Source organism: Callorhinus ursinus, unplaced genomic scaffold, assembly GCF_003265705.2.
Source record: "Callorhinus ursinus isolate GAN/ISIS: 27379988/994484 unplaced genomic scaffold, GSC_fseal_2.0 scaffold1, whole genome shotgun sequence".
NCBI classification, from domain to species: Eukaryota; Metazoa; Chordata; class Mammalia; order Carnivora; family Otariidae; genus Callorhinus; species Callorhinus ursinus.
This window is the reverse complement of record NW_027397063.1, coordinates 126,551,890-126,567,306: the sequence shown is the minus strand read 5'-3', so window position 1 is coordinate 126,567,306 and position 15,417 is coordinate 126,551,890. Positions and strand designations below refer to the sequence as shown.

Genomic DNA, 15,417 nt, shown 5'->3' with positions numbered 1-15,417 from the left:
ACAACTTTGGCCTGCGGTAAACTTGAGAAGCCACTGATAGCTTACTTGGACAGATTTTGGAATCTTTGTGTTCATCTTCCTCCTTCTTTTCTTATGATTCCTCTTCACCATTTCTCCTACCTCATCTGGAACATTTCCATGACAGTGTCCCTCCAGATACAGGAGTGTTCTCTGGCAATGTGCTTTTAGAGTGGTCTTTACTGTATTTTGGAGATGGCATTAGCTCTTCGGGGGGGGAAAAAATAAGGGCAACTCCTTAATTATAAGCTGAGTTTCCAGGCAACAAGTGCTACCCCTACTGTGTCATTTGGTCATATACATTCTGTTATGTAGGCAGTGGTTAGTATATGTGGAATAGTGAGTATTTCTTTTGAATATTATAATTTAAGAACTGCTTGAGTACGCCAGAGACGGTAACTTGCTCCCTTTGTTATAGTAAGAGATTAGAGTATATATTCTTAATTCACAGTTGCTGCCTTGGATCCAAAACTCTTCAGAAACATGGGTCATTTGATTTTCTTACAGCTAAAATTTAAGAAGAAGAATACTTGGCACATAGTTAATAATGCAAAGGGATACCAAACATGTATTTGGGAGAGAAAACACTCTTTTCTCAGTTGAACAGATAATTTTCAACACAAAACCTCTCTGACAAATTGAGCTGGGCAAATCGGCCATTTCAGGTCAGCCTGGCTGCTCTTGATGTATTCAATACAGAAAAACGTCACAATAACACTGCATTTTATATCTACAATCCCCGTGCACTATAGAGGAGGTCCCCTAGGTGTTAAGTAAGATTAATAGCAGTGAGAAAGTTGTACAATAAACTCACAAATAATTTAGCCATTCCAAGGTGATTTATAATATACCTTTTTGTGTGGAAATAACACAACAAAACAAAGAAAACAAACCTCCAATTAGTGGGTGCACATATATATATATAAAGTATATATAATATATATATATACACTTTAAATTATATATTTACATATACATAAACACATAGTTTAAGAGACCAGAAAAGGAGGTTGGCTGGGATAGCAATCTGCTGCCTCATAGCCAGGAGGTACCATTTCTCTTTAGCAACAGGACAGATAAAGTCCACTTGGTTGATTTTTTTTCTGTGGTTTGAGCTATGGTTCCGAGGCTCTTTGTTGAGCATTCATAGGCAGATTAGGATTCCAGATAAACTACCGTCCCTGTTTTAATTAAGACCAGTAGGCAGCCATAGGAGTTCTTTTAAAAATAACTTACAGTGTTTTTTCTCCATGAAGAGAATCAGGAAGCTGGGGGCACAATGAGAAAGAGAATGAAAAGTAAAGGAAATGGGAAAATGCATTGGATGATACCAGTGATTGTTACCCAAAATTAATTTGTTCTTTTTTGTGAACATTTTCATCAGGAGAATCTCCATCAAGTGCAACATGATGTTTCCAATGAATGTCCTCAAGGCAAAAGGAGTAAAAATTCACTCTGTGTTGCAGCAAATGCTAACCCTGAAATTGAACAGAAGAGATCAATTCGAGTCCAAACAATAACATTTAAACAAATAACAAGAAAGACTCCAGATCAAGGGATGATATAATTAAAAGGCAGCCTCTTGAGAACTGAAAAGGTTTGGGGTTAAAAAATTAAGTTTTGATAAAAAGAAAAAGGTTGAAAATGTAATCATATTTCAAAATTCACTTTTAGAGAAAAAATATATTTTTTTACACATTCAATTCAGAATGGGATATTGAACCTGAGTATACAAAGGACAGCAAGGACTGCTTTAGAGTGTTTTCATTATAATTGCTTTGATTTTCTTTGTTACAATTACTTGCAAGATCTCAGAGGGCAGATGATGGTTATCTCCATTTTTTTCAGAGAAAGAAATGGACACAGAGACATTCAATGATATATAACCAAGTGGTAGAGATAGAAACATTGGTTTTGTGAGTCCTTATCAGATATGAGTTCCTATAAAACAAGCATTTTTAAAAAAAGCAAATGACAACATAGCAACAATATTTTCATGAAACAGTTTCTGATTTAAAATCAAAGTTTAATTTAAATAATACATGATTTCTAAACTTTGGTCCTTAGTTTTGAGATTAGGGTTGACATGTTTCTGATTAATATATGGATCACCTTGAGTGAATATGTGTAATATTTTAAAGGTTTTTTTCAGTTGTAATTTTGAAATAATTTTAGACTTAAAAGAATTATACAAATAGTACAAAGAATCCCTTATGCCCTTTACCCAGATTCTTCAAAATATAACTAGAATTCACTGATCAAAATCAGGAAATTAACCTTGATAAAATATTAATATTTAAATCTATAGACCAATTTTGCCAATTGGCCCACCAATGTTCTTATACTGACCCAGGATCTAATATAGGATGAGGGTTCATTTTGTTGCCACGGATTCTTATTTTCCTTTAATCTGGAAAGGTTCTTTCATTGACCTTTGTCTGTCATAACCTTGATATTTCTCAAGAGTACTGGAGAGTTAATTTGTAAAATGTTTCTTGACTTCTTGTGATGTTTTCTTATGACTATGCTTTTTTGGTAAGAATATCTACCACAGAAATTATGCTCTGCCTTCTCATGGTGTCATGCTTCTCTCACGCTCATGATGTCCGTATGTGTTATTACTGGTGAAGTTAAGGTCATATCTGTCAGATTTCTCCACAGTAAATTACTATTTTTTTCTTTTTTTATTTAGTTAGTATCATGTGGGGAGATGCTTTGAAATTATGTAAATATCTTATTTCTCATCATACTTTGGTGTAGCATCCATAGATGATTCTTGACTGAAACAATTATTATACGTCTTTTATTCTAAATGTATTAGTTGGAATTCTGCTTTAAAGCAGAACCATACCGTCCTCACCATTTATTAATTCTTTCAATTTTTCAGTCAGTATGAACTCATGACTTCTTATTTTACTCTATGGGTAAAATATCTAGTACTATCATTATTTATTTTCTTTCTTTTTTGGGGGACATTTTGAAAATCAATCTGTTACAAGTGTCAGAAAAACAGGTTATAAAGGTAAATCGATGTGAGCTGGTAAGATTCCTTTTAGGGCTAAAATATGCTGTGCATGTTCCCACACATTGGAATGTTGTCTGAAGTGCAATTTGTTACCACACCTTCCTTTGCTTGAATTATCTTTATGAACCTAGAGACCATTACTGGGTTTAAAAAAGTTTTTCTGAGCTGACAGGCTGATGATCTGCCCTTAGGCTAATCCTTGGGCTCAGCTAGATGCTGCCTTGCTCTACTTCTAATCCTGCCCCAGGCTAACATCCAGAGCCCTTCACAGATCCATTCCTTATATGCTCTGGGAAGCCCAAACACCAAAAGTTCTTTTAGCTCTATGTTTCTAATTTATCAAAATAACATCATCAGTCCCTCTCAGGTGGCCCTTCAAGATGTGTAGGCTGTTATTTGGGTTCTCCCCAGTAGACATCCTGAGACCAGGACTCATTTGTAAGTAGTATATTTGAGAAGTTCCAATAACACAGGTAGAGACATGAGAAACAGAACGGAAAGAAGCTAGTGGAACGTATGCTCTTCAGCCAGCTGACACAGTATACAAGTGCAGCTAAATTCTGCTTGGACTCTGGAAATTGATATAAAACACACACATCATAATTAGGCAACCTGAAGTGTGAGGCAACCAGAATATATATATACTAATTCTGGAGAACCGATGGTTGAGAGCTGCTCCTGGAGGTGTTCCTTCCTCACTATTCTACCTTTGTGTGTGTGCATACACATGAGCACATAGACAGTGAGGTTTTCCATGGTTTCAGGGTGGGAAGCCAGTATCTGCAGAATTCCAAGTACTGGAATTTGGGGATTGGCTAGAGATACTGAAAGATGCTAGTTATTGGTGGGGCAATGATAAGGTCTGCTACCCAAGCCCTTTTGCATATTTTATTTAATGCTCAGAAAGAATCATGCCAAATAGGGAGAACAGATATCATTTTCATTTTATAAATCAAGTACCTGAGGTTTAGAGAACCCGAGTGACAACCTTAAGGTCACATACTATAATGTATGTACATGAAGGATAGGGCTAGACAATTGCAGAGCATAGGGGAAAAAACACAATCTTCACTTCCCTATTCTAGAGCACAGAGTTGCTGGTATTAAGTTGACCATTACAAGGAAGAGATTTACTCCTTAGCTTTCTAAAGTGGGCCCCGGGACTTCTAAGCCACAGGAAGTCCTCAAACTTACTCCCAAGTGCAAAATGGCATGAACCATCCCCATTTCTCAGTGATTTACATTTTGCTGCTCTGTATAATGGATACCACTGAGTAATGACCTATATTTCATTTCTTGCTGACTTTACATTAGGCAGTTTCTATTAAAGTCCTAATGTACCAAAACAAATGGCTGATCAGGAGATGGGCACATACAGCCCCAAAGTTTCCTTAGAGTCATCCACCATGATACACAGTCAAGCTAAGGCCTTGAATCTAAAAAATAGGAAATGCCTGAGCTAATTCAGCTCTAAAAACAAAGGAAGTGTTCCATACTTTTAATAGTCATAAATGCAATTATAGATCTAAGAACCAAGAACAGAATTATTGGACAGTCAAATGATATTAATTAGTTCATTTATTTACTCAGCTTATTAGTTACATAGTTCATCTATTGATTCCTATTATGTGCCTAACTCTATGGTAAGCACCAACACTACAAAAATACATGTCGCTGTCCCTGCTTTTACGGAACACACTGTTAGGAAAGTATGGAATGCAAGGAACTTCCTGAAAATCGGAAACACTTGTGATGCAAAATGATGTAGTCTACAACAGAATACAGGACGGTAGAAAATGAAACTGAAATGACAGATTGGGTCCAGATTGTCAAGGGCCTTTAATGTGATGACAGGGATTTTGGATTGTCTTAGGTAACAAGGAATCACTGGATTTTACTTTAAAGCAGTGGGATGACTTAAAAATAATATCAAGAAAGTGAAGAAAATTATTTCTCCCTCAAACAATTAGGCAATCTGGTTCTTGAGCACTATTCTCTCCTTCAAAGAAATGCCATGTTATTAAAAATGACCTCATAATTGTATGGGTCATTTGGTCACAACTTTTGAGTAACTTTGCCTTGTTTGTTTTCTTGGAGGGCACATCCTTTGCTTGCTGATATTTCACCCATGACTCTAACCCACCTGCAGAAAGTATTGAAAAATCTGTAGATAAATGTGTGGAATAATTTAGGCTATGCGTCTTTGTATTGCTTTGTCTCCTGAAGAATTTTTTTCAAAGGAAATTCTGAGTATGTCCCTACAGAATAATTCTCTTATTGGCTCAGTGAAATAATGAAAAATGGGAGATGAGAATGCCTAAGAAGAATATCAACACCAATAACATATAATTATTGAGGTTTTGTTATGTGCCAGGCACTATGCCAGGCACTGCAGGTGGAATTGTGAATAACATGGGTAGATTCATTCCCATCTTAATCTGACATTTGGGTAAATGGGGAAGCAGAGCTGAATCACGAAAAGAGCATGAAATTTTGGAGACAGAGATGTGAATGCCACATTAACTCTAAGAAAAGTGCCTCACTTCTTGGTCTTAATTTATTGTTTATAAAATGGAGATAAGATAGTCTATTTTTTATAACTCTCAGTCCCCATCCATCTCTTTCCACTAACTCTGCTCCATTCAAGTATTTATCTATTCTTTAAAATTTATGACATGTTTCTATATTTGTTTACTTCTCCCCTCATTAAAATGTAATTTCCATCAGGGCAGAGATCTTATCAGTCTTGGCTACTGTGGTAGAGAGAATAATGTTCCCTCAAAGATGTCCATGTTCTAATCGCTATTATATTATATTCATATTAACATATGAATATGTTATATGACATGGTGAAGGGGAATTAAGGTAGCAGATTGAATTAAGCTTGCTAATCAGCTGATACTAAGATAGGGAAATTACTGGGATTATCTAGATGTTCAGATAAAAGACGAGAGTGGTAGCAGTGTAAAGACTCAGCTCAGCATTGCTGGCTTTGTAAATCAAAATATGAGTCCACAAACCAAGGAATGTGGGTGACTTCTAGAAGATGGAAATGGTAAGAAAGTAGACTCTCCCCTAGAACCTCCAGCAGTAACACAGACCTGCTGACACTTGATTTTAGCCCATTGAGACCCAGTGAGTTCCGGGGATGTATAATAATTTTGTATTGCTATAAGCCACTAAGTTTGTGGCAATTTGTTACACCAGCAATAAGAAACTAATATTGCTATTCAGGACTTTTTTTCCCTACTACTCTGTCACTTAGTGCCTAGAATAGTGATTGTAACATAGCAACAAATAAATGTGTATGTGTATGCATGTGTATTTAATAAAGTAACGAAATGATACAAAATCAAGTGGAATATGACACCATAATTTAAAAGGGCACAGAAAGCTATAAGTAAAACACACACAGATATGAACATATAAAGGCCAAATATGTATCAAGAGATCTAATGTAAAATTATTTAATTAAAAGTATATCCAATATTTTACACAGATACAGAAAGATACATATTATTCCACAGAAAGTATCTTAGTGCTTTGGTTTAAAAACACAAAATTTTAGTAACATTTTTTAAGGAAAAGGCACTGAAAGACCTTCTGATAAACTATTGTCATATGTTTTTATCAATTACTGCTTTGCCAAGCCCTTCTTGTTTTTAGTATTACATGAGAGCTGAGGCGACATCACTGAGAATAGAAGTAAAAGAGGTACAGTAACACTGACTTGATACTGGTATTTTCTGGGTAGTGTTTCCTTCTCACCATCATGGTCATTCTCATCTCTCTCCAATTTTTTTAAAGATCTTTTTTAAAGATTTTATTTACTTATTTATTTGAGAGAGAGAGATAGAGCAAGCAGGGGGAGGAACAGAGTGAGAGGCAGAGAGAGAATCCAAAGCAGACCCTGTGCTGAGCACGGATCTGGACATGGGGTTCGATCTTATAACCCTGAGATCATGACCTGCGCCAAAATCAAGAATCAGATGCTTAACTGACTGAGACATCCAGGTACCCCTTATCTCTCTCCATCTTAAAGAGATTTCATTACAAATTCACATTTCGGTATTCATATTCCTTTTACCTAAATTAAACACCAAGCAACTCACTAATCTTATTTCATCATGATTGTAAGATAAGGTAGACAGAAAATAAACAAAGATAGGCACAAGATAAGTCTGGAACAGCTTTTTGTGCCTTAAAATAAGAGATTAGTCAATGAATTACGGAAATATGTTAAAAATTCTCTTGAGCCAGTTTAAAGGGACTCCAAGTGGTCAAATATGGGACAGCTGGAACATAAAAATAAGTTATGTTAATGGACTATAGTTCATTGAATAAAACAAAAAAATACATGAATTCAAAAAGATACAAGTAAATAAATGGAAAGAGAAAGGAAATCTCCTTAAAAACAAAACAACTAGTATGTGTAAAATAGACAATAGAAAGAGTCATCTATAGATGCTAAAATTAGTGAATACAAGTTTGAGGAGGAAAAAGATATGTATAATACCAAAGTATTACCCCACAGATTATTCTTAACTACAAAGGGAAAAAATAATGGCATCACAGTGGAGAAATCTGGAAGGAATCACTGAAACAAGTAGCCACAGATATCAGTAGTTTGGAGTAAATCAACAACATGTTGTTGTTCCTAAGATGTGCTGAGAAAGATACATTTCTGGGGTATTCCTACCAAAAATGTACATAACCTGAATAAAATTGTGAAGAAATATCAGGCAAATGCAAACACCTTCCATACAACAGTTGGCCTGTATGTACTATGTCAAAGTATCAGACTGGGGGTAATTTTCCAGGAAAAAATGATCTAATAAAAGATGACAAATAAATATAATTCCCTTGGATCTTTTTTTTAAGATTTTATTTATTTGAGAGAGGGAATGAGAGAGAGAGAGAGAGCACATGAGAGGGGGGAGGGTCAGAGGGAGAAGCAGACTCCCTGCTGAGCAGGGAGCCCGATGCGGGACTCGATCCCAGGACTCCAGGATCATGACCTGAGCCGAAGGCAGTCACTTAACCAACTGAACCACCCAGGTGCCCCAATTCCCTTGGGTCTTAAAGTGGATCCTGAACCAAGGGAAAATAGTCATAAAGGACATTGGGGCAATTGATGGAAATTAAATAGTGACTGGGAATTATGTGAAAGTGCTGAGCCAATTTTAAATTTCCTGATTTACATAATGGTACTGTGGCTAAATAAGAGAATATCCTTATTCTTAGGAAATTCACATTGAAATGTTTAGAGATAAAGAGATATACATGTCCAGTATAGTATCAAATGGGGTAAATATATAGAATAGGTGAATGAAAATAAGTGATATACACGTTCCTTCAGTATTCGTGTGACTTTTCTGTATATTTGAAATTACAACAGAATTTAAAATTATAAGCAATACTGTTATGGAACCTGGGCTGGATCGCCTGGCGGAAGAACCAAGCGGCACTTGGAGATCTTGGAGGATAGGAGGTTTATTTAAAGCAGGCAGGCTCAGAGGAGAATGGTCTCCAAAAGTCTGAGCTCTGAGCACAAAGGGGGCAATTTATACACTTCTACTTCTGCATACTTGGCAATTTTGGCGCATGCACGACGTGGGGCAGGGCGGAGAACCCAGATTGGTGCGTGCGGGAAGCAGAGCCGGGAGAAGAACCTCAAAGAACCCAGGGTTAAGGACTGGGACTCTCTTGCTGGCTCGGTCGGCCATCTTAGGACAATACCAATTAGTTTAGATTTGGTAACTTCCAGAGAGGCTGACAGTCAGTGCCAGGCACTGATAAAGCTATCAATGAGCCATGAGCCAGTGAAGGTAGTATTTATATTTTTCCACCTGCTTTGAAGAGGGAATTGATAGTATCTAATAACTGATGATTTTTATACTTGTGGTAGGCTGAATAATGTCCCCGCAAAAATATCCACATCCTCATCTCTGGAACATGTTATGTGATAAAAGAGTCTTTGCAATGTGATTAAGTTAAAGATCTTGAAGTGGGAGGTAATCCTGGATTATCTGGGTGGGCCCAGCATAATCACAAGAGTCCTTTTAAGGAGACAGAATAGAGGGTCAGAGTCAGAAGGAGATTTGAGTTGAGTGGAGAGAAAAAAGATTTGCACTATGAAATGTAGGTGCAATATGATACCATATATGTAAATTCTTAAAACATTAAAAATAGCACTCTATATTAAAGAGATATATATATGCACAAATGTATGCCTATAATATGAAATCATGTATGGAAAGGATGCACATTCAATTAAATGTCACTTCTGGAAGAAAGAAGGGGACTGAGTCGGGGAGAGGATACCCAGATGATTTGATCAAATAAACAAAAATTAGTAAGACATGATTAATAGATATGAACATTGAGGAGAGAAGAGTCAGTAAGATCAATATTTGTAAACTCCAGGAAATATTTGTTGAAAACTGTAAGCAAGAGTCATAATAAAAATGGAAGAAGAGCATGTTTTCGGGAAAATGTAATAATTTCTGATTTTGATCTCCAGACTTTGGCGACGTTCTCTAAATGTCTACCGAGGGTGATGCAAATATATCTATGATACTACCGTTGTCCTCAAGATGATTATATTCTGGACCAGGGGTAAGCAACATTATTCTGTAAATGATCAGATAATAAATACGTTCGCCTTTGAAAGCCATATGTTTTCTATTGCCACCATTCAATTCTGATGTTATTGCATGAAAGCAAATGTAAACAATACATCAATGAATGAGTGTAGCTGTATTCTAATCAATTTGTATTTACAAATACAGGCAGTAGGCTGAATTTGGTCCACAAGCTGTACTTTGCTATCTCTTATTAGACTCAATATTTCACATTTCTTCACTTAATATTGCCTATAGTTTCACTAACCTATTGATTGAAAAAATATACATGCATGGATAAATTTATGAGCCCCCTTCAATAATTCCATTCCTCCCCAGGGGCTAGGCCTGGGGAACCACTGTTATGGTGGAAGTAAATTAAGTGTGCAAATAATTAAAACACAAAAGTGAACACACTAGAAAAGGGATTTGAACGCAGGTCTTTGGGAATTTACCTAGGAAGGTAATCAGTAGGGTGTTGGGGAATGTTTGGTATGTGAGTGGGGTGTGGCTGGATGTGTACAAGCATGCTGAAAATTACATGAGCCAAGAAAGGCAGGCAACCCAAAAAACATGTGTATGGAAGGAGAGAATAGGGATGATGCTGTTGTTTGGCAAATGTGCAGATTACATGAAGGGGTGAGAGGTTAAAATGCTCTCAGAATGTAATTTGGAAATTAGGTCTTCAAAAGCCTTAAGCGTTAAGTCTAAGACCTATGTTTTTGGAATCGGTAATTTCTCGCTACCACATAAATCTTAGGATACTCTATTCATTTGCACCATAACACAGTTCTCAATGTTCAGCTTGCTGAGAAAATGGTTGAAATTGCTTTCAAGATACAGGGTCCTTTTTTTTTTTTTTAGATCTCTTTTGTTTTATTATATTTTGGCTTACAACACTCTGGAAAAATGTGTTCATAAACTCCAAGACCTTTCAAGATATCAAATGCATTTTTTAAAAACTGATGAATAATAATGAAAATGACCTAAGTTTTCTTACTCTTTCTGCCAGCTTATTGTTGTCCATATTAATACACCTTGCTGTATCTTATCTACTATGGTTTAAAAATCCACTAGGGATGAAACTACTGAAGTAATTTGCAGTTTCTTCCCTTGACAAGTTATCACTGTGGTCAGATCAATTTCTTGTATTTTCAGAGTAAATTCTTTTCTCTTAACACCAGCCTATAATTCCTTGTTTCATTGCTAAGAAGATTTCCTCCTTTCAAGCTTTGTTTATCTTTCTGTATGCGTTCCACATGCAGCTTTATAGTTCATCATATTATAGCTTCAGAGTTGAATCATATTATACTAGGCAAATCCAGCAATCTAAGTACTTCTTTTTTTAAAAAAAAGATTTTATTTATTTATTTATTTGACGTAGAGAGACACAGCGAGAGAGGGACCACAAGCAGGGGGAGTGGGAGCAGGAGAAGCCGGCTCCCTACAGAGCAAGGAGCCCGATGCAGGGCTCGATCCCAGGACCCTGGGATCATGACCTGAGCCGAAGGCAGACGCTTAACGACTGAGCCACCCAGGCACCCTGCAATCTAAGTATTTCTTCATATATCAGCCTTCCCTGATGCCTTCCCATGATGTATTATGTTGCCAGGAAAAACCCAAGCACATCACCAAATATTGCCTTCTCTGTTTCCTCTCACTTGTTGGCTTTTGGCGCAAGAAATAGTGTTTGATGTCTATCCACATGACAGAAAAATAACCATGATTTTAACAGGAATTTTAAAAAATCAAAACAAACAACCCCAAAACAAACAAACTATATGACTTTTTCAGTTTTTAGGCTAAAAGCATGTTTGGGATTATGTGCATGTTTCTGTTTGTGTGTGTGCATGTGTGTGAATGCAGATGAATCATAATAATATCCCAGAACTCTAATTAACCAGAAGAAAACAACATTAGCAAGAAGCAATTATTATACACACTGTGTTTAAGTATCAGTACTTGTATTTACAAAGAATTGCCTAACTTGGGGTATACTTAGTGTTTACTAGTCCTTCTCAGAAATCAATGAAAAACAAAGTGGGAGTCTTGTAGGCAGAAAAGGAATCATGGGGGAGAAGATCAAACTAGACAACCAAAAGGAGAAAGAGTGGTATTTGTGATAATCTTTAGAGCACTCCTTCTCAGAGACTCGAATACTTGATTCCAACTAATTCCCCACTGTCTTAACAACATACCCTCTCTAACTTGAATATCAATTTGCCTGTCTTTGGTCATGCTTCTGGTTTGTTTTTATTTCTACTAGATAGCATTTTTCAATGTATTATCATTCTGTGTGTATCTCCTTTATTCTCCCTTCTAGGTCTTTGCCAATAGAATGCCACCCATGTTAAATACAACCCCATTTGTCTCATGAAAGAATCTTGGTGTTGAGTTGTTTGCCCCAGTGAAACGTGAAAAAAGTTTTTAGCCCATTTTGCACCAATTCTTTTTAAGTGAAAATGTCTTGAACCCTGTATTAAGAAATTTCATAGGATCCAAATTCAAAATATATAACATAGTCCTTCCCCCCATTATGTGCTAATTCCATCAACAGAAGCAATTAAATAATTTTGGTTTACTCGTTGTTTATAATTCCAAGCACCTCTTCATGCACGCCTCTTTATGAGATGGATATTTGGAGGATTTCTTCAGTATTTTCAGTGTTAGACTTTTTTCTAATATTTAATTCATAATGAAAAATAAGTTAGCAAACATTGAATTTTTTATTCCAAGCAATGTAGACATTATCAATTTTAAGAAATATATATTAATGGAGAATAACAGTCAACATCATTTATTTCATTTTGAAACATTCAAATAGGTAACTAGAACTGTGCTTTTACATCTTGTCTCTGTCTCTTTGTGTTCAGAGCATCCCGCTCTGAACCAGGTGGATATATGAAACTGCTATGGATTCCAAATTTGAGGAAACTGGTGTTAAAGTGACTTGGTTTTTCATTTATAGTCACATTTCTACAGATATACATAACAGATGTACAGTGAACTTTGTAGTCTTTTCCTATCTCCCTCTGCATGAATTTTAATAAAATATAAGCTTTGTAAATCTGCTTATGTTTTAATTATATGTGCTTATTATGAGAGACCATTAGGAAAAAAAAATCCCTACTAGTATCTGAAACTCTCTGATACTATGAAGTATCAATATATTTTTCTTATATAAAGCAGTACAGATAATAAAGAGTTTATGTTTTTTATTTCATGGTTGTAAGTAAGAAAGACAAGCTTTGCAGGTTTGTATGTTGCACATTTCCAATAAGGAAGCTGAACATGAAGAGTCAGCACATGCTTTGTTTAGAATTCACATATGCTTGCTTTTTCCATGTGTTTGTTTCTATTTAAAAAAAAAAAAAAGGAAGGATGCCTGGGTGGTTCAGTGGGTTAAGCATCTGCCTTTGGCTCAGGTTATGATCCTGGGGTCATGGGATCAAGCCCCGCATCGGGCTCCTTGCTCTGCAGGGAGCCTGCTTCTCCCTCTCCCTCTCCCTCTGCCTGCCTCTCTGCCTGCTCATGCGTGCTTTCTCTCTCTCTCCATCAAATAAATAAATAAAATCTTAAAAAAAAAAAAGAGGAAACCACTTGTCCATCAGTGCCCAGACTCAAGTAAGAAATGTTTTCAACTAGAAATGTTTATAGTCCTTAATTTCTTCTGCAGGAGAATTATTTAAAGAAATTAAAATTTTTGAGAATGATTTTCTTAGAGCAGTCATGTTCTAAGTTCCTAACAGGTCAGCTGTGTGTTCTGAAAGAAATCAGGGTGAAAGAAACCACACACCTAAGCAAGCTTGTTCTGCACCACCTCCAGGACCCAAAACTGTTCAGACCATTGAAAATTCTACATTTGACAGAAGCTGGAGGCAACGCCGAAAGAGCCTAAATAGTACTAGCCATTATCATTTATAAAGGTTAAGGGAGGGAGACCTACAGAGCTAAAGGACCAAATAAGCTTTTGCCCAGGGAGGAGAGACATCGTCGTTATATTTTTAGATATTATTTCTATAATTCTGTTATCTGTAGGTAATAACATACCTTCAATCAATGTACAAATAGATACTGAGTATCTACAGTGTAAAAGACTGTGATAGGTGCTGTGGGCTGGTCTATGTGGTGGGCAGAATTCTAAGATGGCCCTCGAGATTCCTGCCTTTTGACGTACATGCCTCATGTAATTCTTCTTCCTGAACGTGGGCAGAATATGTAGATAGGAGGGTATATCAGTTCAGGGATTTCCATAGGTATGATGATGTTATTAATCAGTTGACTTTGAGTTAATCAAAGTTCATCAAAATTAACCCACTAGACCTATGGGAAAGCAGTAGAGGAACAGAAAGAAATGGAAAGGAAAGGACAGAAAAAAAAAAAAAAGTGTTTCTATTGTCAGAAATAGCACCAGGTGTTCCAAACCTAGGAAATTTCAAAGGGAGATAAAAGGGCAGCTCCTGGAGAAGAAAATAGATTGGTCTTCACTAAGTTCCCGCTGGGCTTCGGAAACATCAGCAGAGGTTTAGTTAGGAATTTTCTGAGTGACTCCAGAGAGAAGACAAAATTCTGCACATTTTAATACTGATTAAAAAGCTCATTTGGTCCTGCCTGGCCCACCTTGCCCTCCTCACCTGACTCCTCCATAATCAACACTCCTCTCAACATGTATATGTTACTACCCGTTCCTGTCCCTGACGTACCATGCTTGGTTTTACCACAGTACCTCTGCAGTTTTCGCTCATTTTTAGTCTCCCCCATTGGTCTGATCGGCGTCTCTGTATTTACAAGGAACATTCACTGGATATAGTGAATACCTCGATCATAGCATCGATCACAGTTTCGAGGTTACCCACTACCTTATCTGTCTTCCACTCTGCTATGACTGCTTTGAGTTTATGTAACAAGTCTTTACTCTGCACCTTTAGCCTATCCAATGACACTCAAAATATTAAGTGAACAAGATCTGCTTTTAGGAATGAATTGGTGTGGCCAAACATACATTTTTTTTAGAAACTGTGAATCATTATACGGTTTCCCATTCTGTCAGTGTGTTCTTCCCTAGGGTTAAGAAGACATATTTCATGAAGACCTCTAAAGCCGATGGGGCAATCTAACGCAAGTTTTGGGAATAATGGAGCTGGAGCCACATGAAAGTGTCACACTTGGAAGTAAGGTCAACTTGCTGTGACTAAAGAAATTCAGAATAGAGAAAAATGTTGCAAAGGCTACAGTAAAAGATTTACCAACAATGCTGCAGAGGGATATTTTTTTCACATTTTTTTTGCAGTTTCTCTCGTATATGAAGTGTCAAGTATAAAGCACTACAAATAGTACATCAAAATTTCCGCAGATCTTTCTATTTAAATGTAATCCTGCTGCTAGAACAGACTCTATTTTGAAATATGACAATACCTTCTGATCTCTTTTCCCTTGTTTTTCATTATGGAGTACATTTTCAGGATAATAGGATGTCTCCCTTTTAGTAGCACATCTGTTCCTGCTCCATAGTCTTCGCTTGAAATCATAATTTCCTCTTTGGGAATATACAATTGGTGGCAAGTAGAGATGATTATGATGTAATAAACAGAAACGATGACTTCAGGTAGGTAATAATAGTTAAGAAACCAAGGTTTTTGCTTCCAAGTAAATTCCTCTGCTGATTGAAATGAGGAAAAACGAAACCAAAGTATGTGTGATGCCTGAGCAGAATGCCTCAGAATCGAACGTCTTCTCTTAGACCATCTCTGA

At 36.5% G+C, this 15,417-nt stretch overlaps 1 long non-coding RNA gene across 1 annotated transcript; it reads right to left on the bottom strand.

The window, feature by feature from the left end:
- Positions 1-1,261: 1,261 nt before the first annotated feature.
- On the bottom strand, positions 1,262-15,176 carry LOC141371059 (uncharacterized). Its single transcript, XR_012375684.1, has 3 exons — positions 15,082-15,176; positions 13,717-13,865; positions 1,262-1,496 (listed from the first exon to the last, which is right to left on the bottom strand). It is a non-coding gene; the product is annotated as an uncharacterized lncRNA (long non-coding RNA).
- Positions 15,177-15,417: the final 241 nt, after the last annotated feature.